The sequence below is a fragment of the Melospiza melodia genome, chromosome 8 (genome assembly GCF_035770615.1).
Source record: "Melospiza melodia melodia isolate bMelMel2 chromosome 8, bMelMel2.pri, whole genome shotgun sequence".
Taxonomy (NCBI): Eukaryota; Metazoa; Chordata; class Aves; order Passeriformes; family Passerellidae; genus Melospiza; species Melospiza melodia.
In genome coordinates this window covers 30155369-30167686 of record NC_086201.1, presented here as the reverse complement: position 1 = coordinate 30167686, position 12318 = coordinate 30155369, and positions in this window count along the sequence as shown.

The window sequence follows — 12318 nt, the reverse complement described above, 5'->3', positions numbered from 1 at the left end:
GTCTCCATTGTTGTGGAGCACAACCCTCTGGGTCTCCACTGCTGTGGAGCACAAACCTCTGGGTCTCCACTGTTGTGGAGCACAACCCTCTGGGTCTCCACTGCTGTGGAACTCAACCCTCTGGGTCTCCACTGCTGTGGAACTCAACCCTCTGGGTCTCCACTGCTGTGGAGCACAACCCTCTGGGTCTCCACTGCTGTGGAACACAGCCCTCTGGGTCTCCATTGTTGTGGAGCACAACCCTCTGGGTCTCCACTGTTGTGGAACTCAACCCTCTGGGTCTCCACTGCTGTGGAACTCAACCTTCTGGGTCTCCACTGTTGTGGAACTCAGCCTTCTGGGTCTCCACTGCTGTGGAGCACAACCCTCTGGGTCTCCACTGTTGTGGAACTCAGCCTTCTGGGTCTCCACTCTTGAGCTGCAGCTGGGACCAGCTTTCAGTGGGGAAGCAGACCAGCTGCTGCTGTTCTTGTTCTGAGCACTCACAAATGGAATTTTCTCCCTCATGAGAAATACCGGTGACATTTAAAGTGTTTTGATGCAAAGCAATGGTGTTACAGCTACTGTGCTGTTTCTGATTTAGTAGGATTTATATTTCCAGTGTGACTAACAGGTAGCCAGTGCAAACCTTGCTGTGGATTGTTTGGTGTTCCCCAGAAGCAGATGTTCTTTAGTCAGGGTCTCTTGTTCCCTGATGCTGCAGAACACCATGCCCTTCCCAGTCCAAAGGCAGCATTCCTGCTTTGTTCACTGCTGGCATTTTCAGGAAAGAAATTCTTTAGTTTCAGGCTGAAATAATTCCTCCCCAGTTGTTTTCAGCTGTAAGTTTTCAGTGTATTGGGAGCAGAATGTCAGACTGGTATTGTGTGGGGCATGGCACGTGGATCTGCAGGACCTTTTTAGTATTAGAGGCAAGTAGAGATCCTGAAAGCCTTAAATAGCACCGAGAGAAGGTGATGCCAGGACTGGGCAGAGTGAGGGTCAGGCAATGCAGTGCCAGCGTGGATGGGATATGGGTGAGTTGGGCTTAAAGAGTCTTGGTTTGGCTGTTGGTCCTCTCAAGTGAGGCTTGACTATAAATCATGACCCTCGGGCAGTTTGGAACTAGGATTTCTTGCTTAGAGATGGAATATTCCCTGCCACAGAAACTGCATTAACTTCTTTAGTGACAGTTTGTAACACACATCCTGGCTGTTTAATTGGATTTATCATGGCTATTGGGAGCATAAATGTGTTTACAGATTTGTTTTGAAAGCTTTTTTGTGTGTTTTTCTCATAGCAAGTCAACTTCCATGTGGTGCAATTATGTTCAAGATGTTCCCTGTAGCACTGGAATAATGTCAGATTATACTGTGTGTGCATGTTGTTCTTCGAAAGGATTTTATCTGAGGCATGATACACTGTGGCAGGAGGAGAAAAGGAGCTTAGTTTTTATGAAGAGAGGTATAAAAAGCTTAAAACACAAAAAATTCTGTCAAATCCTGTTTCCTTTTTATAGGAAATATTTGACTCTGTCTATTGAAATGTGAAACTTTTTCCCCTTTAACTTCCTTCCTGCTCCATCCAACTCTGCCAGAACTCAGTGCACACAGCTTTCCACTGCTGTGCCACAGCCTTTCCAGCATTGAAAGGTTGAGGCAAATGCAGCAGGACATTTCAGAGACAAGCATTTAGGGGAAATGAAAGAAGAGATGACTTTCATTTGTTTTGAAAAGTGTCTTAGGTTTTCTTTGGTTCACAGTGTGGCCTGGAAACTTGCAGTGTGTTTGATGCAGTGGTACGGGAGGACCATGTGAAGCCTGCTCACATCCCCAGCCACAGAGCTGGCTCCAGAGGGATGCTGGGGTACAGGAACCACCCTTGGGTGTCAGGGGCTGCAGCACACAGTGCTTACTATTAGATCTGTCTTCTTTTTTTCTTTATTTCTTTCATTAGTCTTATTATTAGTTTGGATAACAATGCAACTTAACGTGCAATTTCCTGTCTGATGGCAGTTCAGATATTAAATGTCACATCTGCCTGCTACTTTAATCCTTAACTATGACAAGTTTTCCCAGCACTTCTAAAAGAGACAGTTGTGATATGTTTCACTCCCTGCTGCATGATAGTCAGAACCCCAAATTTGTTCCATGACCCATTATTATTATTATTACTACTACTCCTAATTGTTGTTATTAGTAAGCCTTGTAAGAGGAGTAGCTTTGAACAGCAGCACAACACCTCTCCCCACCATGGGAAAGGGTTTTCAGATGTCACTGTTTGCAGCCTGTCACTCTGAGAAAGGAAAGCTGTGACCAACACACAAAGTTGCCCTGAAGGATGACTTTGAGACGTGTCTCTGCTCTTTCCTGCTGCCTCCCAAGTCCATCCCCTCCCTACAGAGCCTCTCTGTCCCAGGGAAAGCTGCCAAGCCCTTGGCTGAGGTCAGCAATGCCATAAACAATGCAGGCATTTGAAAACTAGAAAGCTCCAAGCTCCTGTTGTGGTGACCAAAGGGATGGATGGAAAGATCAAAGGAGAGGACACACAGCTTGGGAGGGTGCAGTGGGTTTTGGAAGCAAGCAGCAGTCAGGCTCAGTGCCTGTGATGCACAGAGCATTGCTGCTGTGCCACAAAAGTGCTGATGGAAAGGCACGAGGAGCTTGCAGCTGTGCTTTGCTTCTCAAGGAGCTCCAGGCAATGACCTGCCTTTCTGTCACAAGCTCTAATAAGGTAAGGGAGTAGGAGAAGGGATTCAGGCACAGCAGAGCTCAGTGGAAAGGGAAATCCATATGGCAGTTGCTCACTAGAAACAAAGCTGAGTGATTTTTGGCACTCAGATTTCTGGTGGCCCTGTGTGGATTCCTACCCCTGAGAGTGGCAGCAGAGCTGAGAGCAGAGCAGTGTAACTCCATGCAAGCTTCAGGTAACAGTTCCCATTGGCTCAGCAAACCCCAATCTGCAGATCTGCTTTGCCAGTTGAAAATTTGGCCTTGATTTTAAAGAAGGTGAGGGAAAAAAAAAAAAAAAAAAAAAGAAAGATAAAAGCATGAAGCTCTTGGGCAGGTATGTAAGAATGTACCCAAGAATGTACAAACACACCTTTGTGGGCTTAATCAGGTAGAGATTTGTCAAATTTTCCAGAATAGTTTGTACATTCGGAAGAAAATCACCTTTAAAAATCAGCATGCTTTGCAGAAACTTGGCGTGCAGACCATTTTACAAAATTTGGGTTTTTACCCTGCTTCAATCAGAGTAAAAAGCTTGAAAGATGAGCTGCTTGAAAGCATTTCACAAGACCCATGAGTCATGCAAAATCCTATCGCATTTTTCCTCTGGTTGAAATCACACATGTTACGAATGCTAGAAGAGTTATTAGATCATAGATAAAGAATGCTGCACAATGGCTTGGTGAAAATAAATAAATAAAACCCCCTAATTTTCCTCCAGCTTCTAATTCCCTGGGGAAGACTTCAAGAGGCAAGAGTGGAGTATCACAGCTTACCCTCAAAAAGGAGTGGCATGCAGCTGCATCCCTTGCAGAGCTGCTATTCCTTCTCTTGGTTTCTTCAGTGCTCCAGGCAAAAGGAGATTTTAAAACCACTCCTTTATCTAGCACAGTTAATTTCCCCACCCTGTACCAGCTCAGCTTCTCTGGCAGGTATGTTGGGGGATGGTGGACCCAAGCTTTCATCTGCTCCCAAGTCTTCTGCTAACAAAATTGCCCATTTGTGATCCCACAAACCTGCTCTGTACCCAGAGAGGCAGGGAGAAGGTGACACTGTGTTTATGTAACTCAGCTCTACCAGTGCTGCCACTTCTGTCCTGTTAGGATACCTGTATCCCCCAGGGATTTTTATTACTAGAACAAATCCTGCCTGGAACTACTGCTGGGAGCTGTAGGTAAGTGCTAGGCTGGCCTTCCAACTTTTTTTCCCCATATTTATCTCTTATGCCGCTGTCACTTCTGAAATCCTTCTCCTTTTAGTTTCTTTTCCCTGCAATGCTGTGGTTGGGCTTCCCAGATGTGTTCCTTGTTGATTAGGAATTTCTAAACACTGAGGAGGAATTGCAGGAAAGCACTAGGCAGTGGGTCTTGTGTGACCATAAACCATAAAAACATTTAATCAGATGGAAAGTCTTGCTTTCTATTTCAGTCACCACTTTTTGGAGCATATATTAGAGGTCAGAAATTAATTTTGGCACAAATAAAGTAAATTCAGGCAAGAGGAGAAACATGTGCCATTTTTGTCAGTATTTTGTGGGGGAAAAAACCAACCAGCTGAGGGAAAACAATTATTTTTAATTGCTTACATGATTGAAATATGTATGATTAAGCTGGTGTTTAGCTGAGGGAAAACAGTGTAGTTCAGTGACTTTGCACGTGGCACAGAGATGAACAGTTCTGCTTCTCAACAAACCTGAAACATTCTCACTGTTCAGGGGTTTTCTAATGACCTCTCATTGCTACCTTTTTCAGGTTCCCTTTTTCACACATTTTTTTCTTTCCCACAGTGATTTCATCCTCTCTCTAAACAGTTCCCTCTGGAGAAAAGACAATGGAAAAGAGAAATGCAGCAGCAACCTTTGGGCATACAGCTTCTTCCTTCTTCCCAGCATGGTGTAGGATCTGCCATGTGATCTTCCCTCTAGCAGAACATGTGAAGGGTCAGTGAAAGCCTTGAAACAGGTAAAATTAAACCTGTCCTACTTTTGGAAGGTTGCAAAATTGCACACGTTGTAAGGAACAGTGATACTAATTTACTGTAAAATCTTCTGTGTATGTTAATGAGCTAGGTCTTGCCAGTGCTTAAAATTAATCTCAGTGTAGAAAAGGCTTGCAGAATGAGCAAAATTGCTCATTACCAAGAAAAAAGTTCATCTGTTGTCAAAAACACTTGGTCATGTTAGATCTCCAGCTGTTTCTTTTGGGTAACACCAGACCAACTTATCCCTGCTCCTGAAGGCAGTGGGTGTACAGTTTTATTGTCTTCTACAGTGAGGGTGGTTTTATAAGACTTCTCAAAACAGGTAAGAAGATGCATCAACTCAAGGTAACTCAGCCTAATTGTTTGGATTGAAATTTTCCATGTCAAAGTTTAGCCAGAAAGTTTCATTACAGGAAATGTTAGGTAAGGGATGAAGCTCCCAGCCCTGAGAGTATTCATCACCTTGGGATGGATCAGCACCTTAACCAGATCATATACTGTTCTGTTTTTGAAAAGATAGCAGTGAATTTTGGAAAGAGAAAGGCCTATAAAGTGATTATTGGAGTCAATTTTGCAGCCATTCACACAATACTCAAAGGTGACCATGTCTTTTCTGCTTTGTTTTCTTAGCAAACCCTTTGGAAGAGGTTCTATTCTGTGTGTCTTTCAGCTGTATTTCAGTGTACTCAGTGGGATTTTATTTGTATGTGACCTTTCTCAGTGATGTCCAACTTGCACAGAGGAAAGCAAAGCTGCAGGCTTGGTTTTTGCTTGCCTGTTGCTAAAGCCCAGGTCTCACATGTCTGTGTTGGCCAGCAGTCACTTTGTGACAGATCACCAGGCTAGGCTTTGCTCCTTTCATCCAGCTGTCACTGCTGCTCTCTAAGGCACCACCACCCAGGCTGTATGTCAGAAAAAGGCAAAATTTGCTGGTCTGCCTCAAGGAAACATGCAGGAAGAAAGCAGAGGACTCCTTACTCTAGATCCCACAGAGGTGGCCTCTGGTGGCACTGGGGACAGCTGCTGGAGCTGGTGATGTGTCCTGTGTGCTCCCAGCTGTCCCAGGGGGTGTTGCTTTGGTGCAAGGATCTGAGGTGATCACACGTGTCTTGGTGGGTTAGAGAAAGAAAATTTATGGTTTGTTTATGTTTTATTTATGTGTCAGTAGCACCAGGATATCTGACAAGGATGGGTCAGAACCCCCTGGTGCTGCAAGACACCCCCAGATTCAGGGGATTGGGAGTGAAAGTGTGAGTTCAGCAGGGACAGAATCACAAAACTGTCTAAGCTGGAAGGGGCCCACAAGGATCATCAAATCCAGCTCTTCAATGCATCAAAACCAATACAGTGGTTTTGATGAACGGATACAGAGTTTAGCAGAAAAAATAACACTGCCCCTTTTCCAAAGAGAGTGACTTGTAGGCATTGAGTCAGGGCTGCCTTAAAAGGCAGCAAACTGCCTGCTTTATAGGTTGGGACAGATGTTTTGCCATGTAAAGAGCACTTTGTGTAAAATGCAAAGTGAGTGTTTCTTTGTTGTTGTGCAGTGGATGTTCCCTGTGCTGGTGTGTCGCCATGGTGCTCGACTGGGGAAGCTGAACATCAAAAGCTTTAGGGAGCTGTATGGCTCAATTGTTTCTGCTTTCATCATCCATTAAAAAAAATCTAAATGGAAGATGAGAACCTGCCTGCCTTAGGTTCATATGGAAGCAATTGCAGGACCAAGCAGCAGAAGGGCACTTTCTCAAAGATGAGTAGATGGTTGGGCCTCTACAGGAAATCTGCAGCAAACAGATAATTCAAAAATAACTTTTTGAGACTATGGGATGTAAATGAAAAGAAATAGCTAATCAAAAGGAGAAAACACTGAAAGGAAACATCTGATGTCAGAAGCTCTTGGCTTTCATTCTGATCTTCTTGGTTTTTTCTGTATATAGCTTTTAGAGTGCCCTTAAGTCTTCTCAAAAGGTTAGTACTCTTCCAGTGGCATTAGAGAGGCTGAGATGATATTTGCAATGAGGGTAAGTGACTCTCTTGAGGTTTTGGCACCCACAGCTCCAGATTAACTGGAAATGCAGGCATTTAGTAAATCTGAAAATAAGTGCCTCTTGGCCCTGTGCACTTCAGAGAAGTCAACTGGAGTTTTGTGAGGGAGACCAGAGCAGGAACACAGTATATTTCACATAAGGGGTGCATTTTTAGAAAAATTAGGGCCCCCAGAATGAATGCCAGCTCATAAGGTAGTGGCCTCCATTCTTTTTGTCCAGACTATGTCATCAATGGAAGTCTGGGAAGCCCTGCTGTTAGTTCCATTGATGGGAGCAGCGAGATTTCCCTTTCTGGTATTAGTTTTGGCTGACCAGAGGTGTAATTCTTACAAATTTCTGTTATTCAAAATTTCCTTGGGTTTCCAGTTTCCAGGGTAAAAGAGCTCCATTTGAGGTCCAGAGTGGATTAAACAGTGAGTGCTAATCCAGACATGGTTTTTGAGATGCTGCACTGGTAGAGGGAGATGGCTTCAACCAGGATAAGGTGGAAGGAGGGACCTGAGAATCAAAAACCAGCACAGGAGACAGAAGGATAATACCAATGAGGCATATCCCATATACACAGCTCTGTCTCAGTTGTACATAAATGTTCCCTGCCTCCCCAGCAGTCACTAACCCACTGATTTTCTTCCAGAAAGTAAATCCCTGACAGACTTGAAATGATGAGTAATGACTCCACTTTCTTCCATTCCAGCTGCCACACAGGCAGTACGTTGGTTGCTCATTGACCCAGCAAAATTGAATTTGAATGTCTTCCCCTTCTCCTGTTGTCCCACATCTACCCTATCACTTACCAGCTGCTTGCTGTCATGGCACAGTGGGACCACCTTCTCTCAGCAGGCACTGTAATTGTTTTTTTTACAAGAAGAAAGAAAATGCTGGTAGGCAGTGGTACACATCTAGGGAAAATGTCAGCACTTAAACCTGAGCCTTGCTTTCCCCTCTGAGCTGTCAGAGCTGGATCCTCTGCCCTTCCTTACAAGTGGGTTTGAGGAGGTGGTTGTTTTGGCTGGAATTGGAAAGGCACAGGTGGTACCACCAGCTGTAAATTGGAGGAGGCACTTCCTGATTATGACCACTGCCTACACACAGATCACTGCCAAGAGAGGAGCTGGAAGGCACAGAAGCCTTCTCCTTACTTGGAAAAGGAGGGTAGTCATCACTCCTCTCTCCTGCAGGCTTTCACCTGTACACTTTGGGCTTCTTTGTCAGTGCTTGGCTTCCTAAAATGCTGTGGTATGAACAACCCTCAGCCACCAGTGAGAGATGGATAAACTGAGGCACAGAGTATTTAAATTCATGCATCTAACATTTAGGTACTCGGGTCTGTATATACAAATGCATGGCATGTTTGAAAGCCAGCTTACTTTTTAAAGAGGCTTCAGCATGGATTCAGATGTCTACTTAGCCATGCCAAAGTAAGTGGTGAAAGACTTCCTGACCTCTGCAACATCAGGATTTTGCCCTCTGGCTCTGACTGTCAGTGGTGAAAGGCTTGTACCGAGCTGCAGAGCAAGCACGCACCAGGCTCACCTGTGAGGTGTTTGGAATGTTGCTCTGGGAGTGGGGGGGAGGAATTTCAGAGGGCACCAACAGCTGCCTGGTCTCAGCTGCAAGAACACATCCCCATTTGCACTTACATATTTTTATTTCCATGTTACAATTTTTTAATTATTGCCTGGTGCTCATGTCTCCACCTTCACGTCATGTAGACCTCTGCTAGCTGGCCTTGACTTGCCTTGTCTCCAGGAAAACTGGGCTGCCTTGTCACCCATGTGCTGAAAGCCCTTTACCTGGGGTGATGCCTTGGCCTCTTGCACCCTCAGTCTTGGTTTCCATTTCTTGTCCTAAACGTGGATCCACAGCATGGATGGATCCACAGCAAGTGAGGGAGAGCCACCGGAGGGTTCACCCGCTGCCGCACGCTCCACGCCCACCAGCAGCAGGGGAGAGAGAGCCAGATTAAAAGATTAAAGTCCCAAACTGCAAAGCCCCTTGGGCTCCTGATGAGATCTGAGTGCCTGCTGCGAGGCCAAACTCCCACTATGGGGGTGCAGAGCTGTGTGTGCTGTCGCTCACCAGCTGCTGCCTCCCAGCATCCCCTCGCTGGATTTACAGACCAAGAATTAAATAACAAACCAGTTTTGCCCTGAAGGAGGGTCCTGAGTGATGCCTGGGCAATACCCAGGGGCTCAGGGGGTGGCTTTATGCTCCCCTCATTGCACACCTGAGTTTTGGGGTTGGTAGCTTTCACTGGCACCTTGCTTGCTTGTGTTGTGGTGGCTGGATTGCTTTGCTTGGGATGTGGGATGGGGCTGGAGAGGGAGGGGTGGCAGTCAGCAGCATGGTAACCACCCAGAGAGGGTCCTGAGTCCTTTGGTGCCAGCTGGTCACCTCTTAGAGGTCTCTTACAAACCTCACCCTAGCAAAACTACCACTAGGTGTGTGGTCACAGACAGTGTTTTTTCTCTTTTTATTTTTTTTTCCTCCCACTTGATCTCTATTAGGACTGGGCAAATAATTGCCTTTTTGGATTTATGGCTGAAAGGCACAGAAGTCAAACTGTCACAAACACTATTACTGTGTTTCTGTCTGTAATTTTTGTTTGACTAAAGCAGTGAGTCCAAGCCAAAATGATGATTCCAGCATCACCACGGTACTCAGCATGCTGAGCTCTCAAAAGCAATTTTTTCCCATTTTTTTTTTTAAATATTGTTTTTACATTTTTGATTGTTTTTTTTTATCAGAAGCAGGTAATTTCAAAATAAAAAGTTCAGCCCTGCTATTTTGAAAGTGTTGAAATAGTACATTTTGGCTTCTCAGGAGTTGTTCCTCCTTCTCCTCCCTGTGATTTTCAGACAAAGCTCTTTGTCAGACACAGGCTGAAGCTGTGAAGATGTTCAGTTCTGGAGCTCCCTGTTTCAGCACATTGCCCAGCTCTGCTTCAGGTGACACTGAAGTACAGTGTGTGCCAGCACCTTCTGGCCCTTGGGGCTGCGTGGTGGCCACACAAGCAGTGCCAGAGTGGCCATGAGCTGCCCCTTGTGCAGCCCTGCCCTGTCTCCAGCTGAGGAAGCATCGGGATCTGTGCCTCCAGGGAGAATGGCAGCAGGACCTGTGTTTCCCAAGCTGCTGAAACCAAAATATCACACAGGCACAACCCTAAAATGGAGTAACTTCCAGGCTTCTTCCTGTTTTGGGGAAGAGTAAAGGCTAGGTGTTATCAAAGTCTTTTTGCATTAACTGTATGCTCATAGGTCTTTGTGATGCATCTGTATCTTCCAACTGATTATAATTAGTGCACTGTTTTATTTACATAGGATTAATGTAATTCAAATGACTAGATGAAGTTCTTTGATCTCCAGGGTACAAGAGGTGAGATTATGATGATTTACGATTTTAAACAGTCGCTCCTGGCCATAAAATCTATTCATTTGAAAATCAATAGAAAGATATCACTTGCCATGTTGATGAGATAACTTCCTCTGCCACTCAGCCCTGACCCTACTCTCCTAGCTTGCACCATCCTATCAAGTTTGAATACCTTTTTTTTCCTCCTGGAAGCTCTGCTCCACCTGATCCTGCACAGCACTTCTGTGTGTCTGGGGTACTCTCCTTTTAATTTGAAGCCACTTTCAGATTTATATTCTCCAAGCATGCAAACTCTTCTTCAAAGCTCTTTTCCCAACCGTGCATTCAGTCAGATGGTGTAGCTGCCAAAAATATATGCATCTCCATATTTGTTCTTTGTTCCATTGGATGAATTTATAGGTGCAGTGTATGAGAGACTGTAAACTTTATGATCTCTAACAAGGGCTGTTGTCTGTTCAGCAAGTCCTGCCATTGCACAATGGCATGAATATTTATGATGCTAAATAATAATGCTTGCCTCTGACCCTCTTCATCAGCAGATCTAGCATTGCTTCATTGAGGAAGCAGTCGAATCATTATCCTAATATCCAGATGGGGAAACTGAGGTGCTGCAAGGTGAAATAACTTGTCCAATGTCAGCAAAGGAGAGCTAGAAAGGGAATGCAGCTGTCTCTGTCCCCAGCTACATGGTACAGCCACTAGACCCTGCAGCCTTCTCAATGACAGCTCATGAAATTTCTCTTTTATGCAATGCATTCTTCTCTATTAACAGCAAGCAATTCCAGTGTTTTCTTCCCAGGTATTAATAGTCTCCCTGAGAAATATGCTTCAACATGCATTTTCAGCAGTATTTGTGTGTGTTGTGCCCCAGCCAGCAGCTGTGACCTGCTGGGAGGAGAACAAACTGGGGCAGGGTTGCACCCACACCCCTGCACTGTGCTCCTGTGCTCCAGCACCCCATCTCTCCTCCAGTGGCAGTCAGGGAGGTTGGGACCGACCACGGAGATGTTCTGCAATACCAGCTGCTGTGTTGGCAGCCTTGGAGTTGCCTCTGGGTCTGACTTACTGTCTTGTCTCCTTGAATATAATTGCTCACTGCTGATGGGTTTTTTTTTCCTTTCCCTTTGATTCTGTAGCGCTCGTACCCTACTCAGATTCTCATCAATCTCACAATCTGGGGAATCTGAGGAAACAGAGAACTGATCATCTGCAGACTTCTTCTGTACATTATGAAAGTGTCCCTGTGCCATGTGTGATTGCAATCTCTTTTTCCTTTAATCAGACAGAACATCAGTGTGTCAGACTGCACCAGCCAGGTCTGTGTGCTGGGTGGGGAAGGACGGAGCCGCTTGTGCGGAGCTGCTCCCTGGAGGTGACAGCACATCTCTGGCTTCCCCCTCCCTAACCCTCCACCTCCCCACCCTGCTCAGCTCAGCCTTGCAAATGCTCCATGGCAGGGCATGTTCCATGTTCCATGCCCGCTGGGGCTGGCTGCCTGAGCAGCACTGGCTGCAGGAGTCCTGGAGGAGCGGCAGAACGCGCCTGCCTGGCAGCCTGCGTGTGCCGTGGGTGAGCCCGTCCCTCGCTCTTTGGAGGTCTCCAGGGACCAAATCACTCCATGGAATTGGCCAGAATTGTAATGATTCCCACTCAGGTACCTTAGCACGGTGGTAGAAAAAGCGTGGATAGAAGGCTGGGTGGGTTTATGTGGGTGCAAGAGTGCTCTTTATACATTACACTGGAATGGTTCATCACAAGCTTTCCAGCATTCTGTAGGGCCTCTGTCATGAAGATCAGACTAGGCAGTCCACACTAGGTAAGGGCATTCAATTTTGGCACTTATTCCCTAGCTTGTAAGCATTTTTGGAAGGAAAGGAGATCAGAAATACACGTGAAATTCTGTCACCTTCATCTTTTTTTAGTGTTTTATTCACTTAGTGTTACAAGTTTTTGCTTTTACCTGCCTGTACTCTCAGTACACTACAACCATTTCAATACTGAATGGAACAGCTATAAAATTAACACAACTCTATCCATCCCTCCCTTCCCATTTGTGCAGGGCAACATCTGAAGGACACTTTTACCTCCAGATGTCAGGACATGTGGGAGAGGGAGCAGACTCAGAACTTGTGTGTCCTCTGTGGGATGTAAGCAGAAACAGTACCTAGACAGGAAAGTGTTTGAATGTTAATGATAGAACAGTGCTAAAA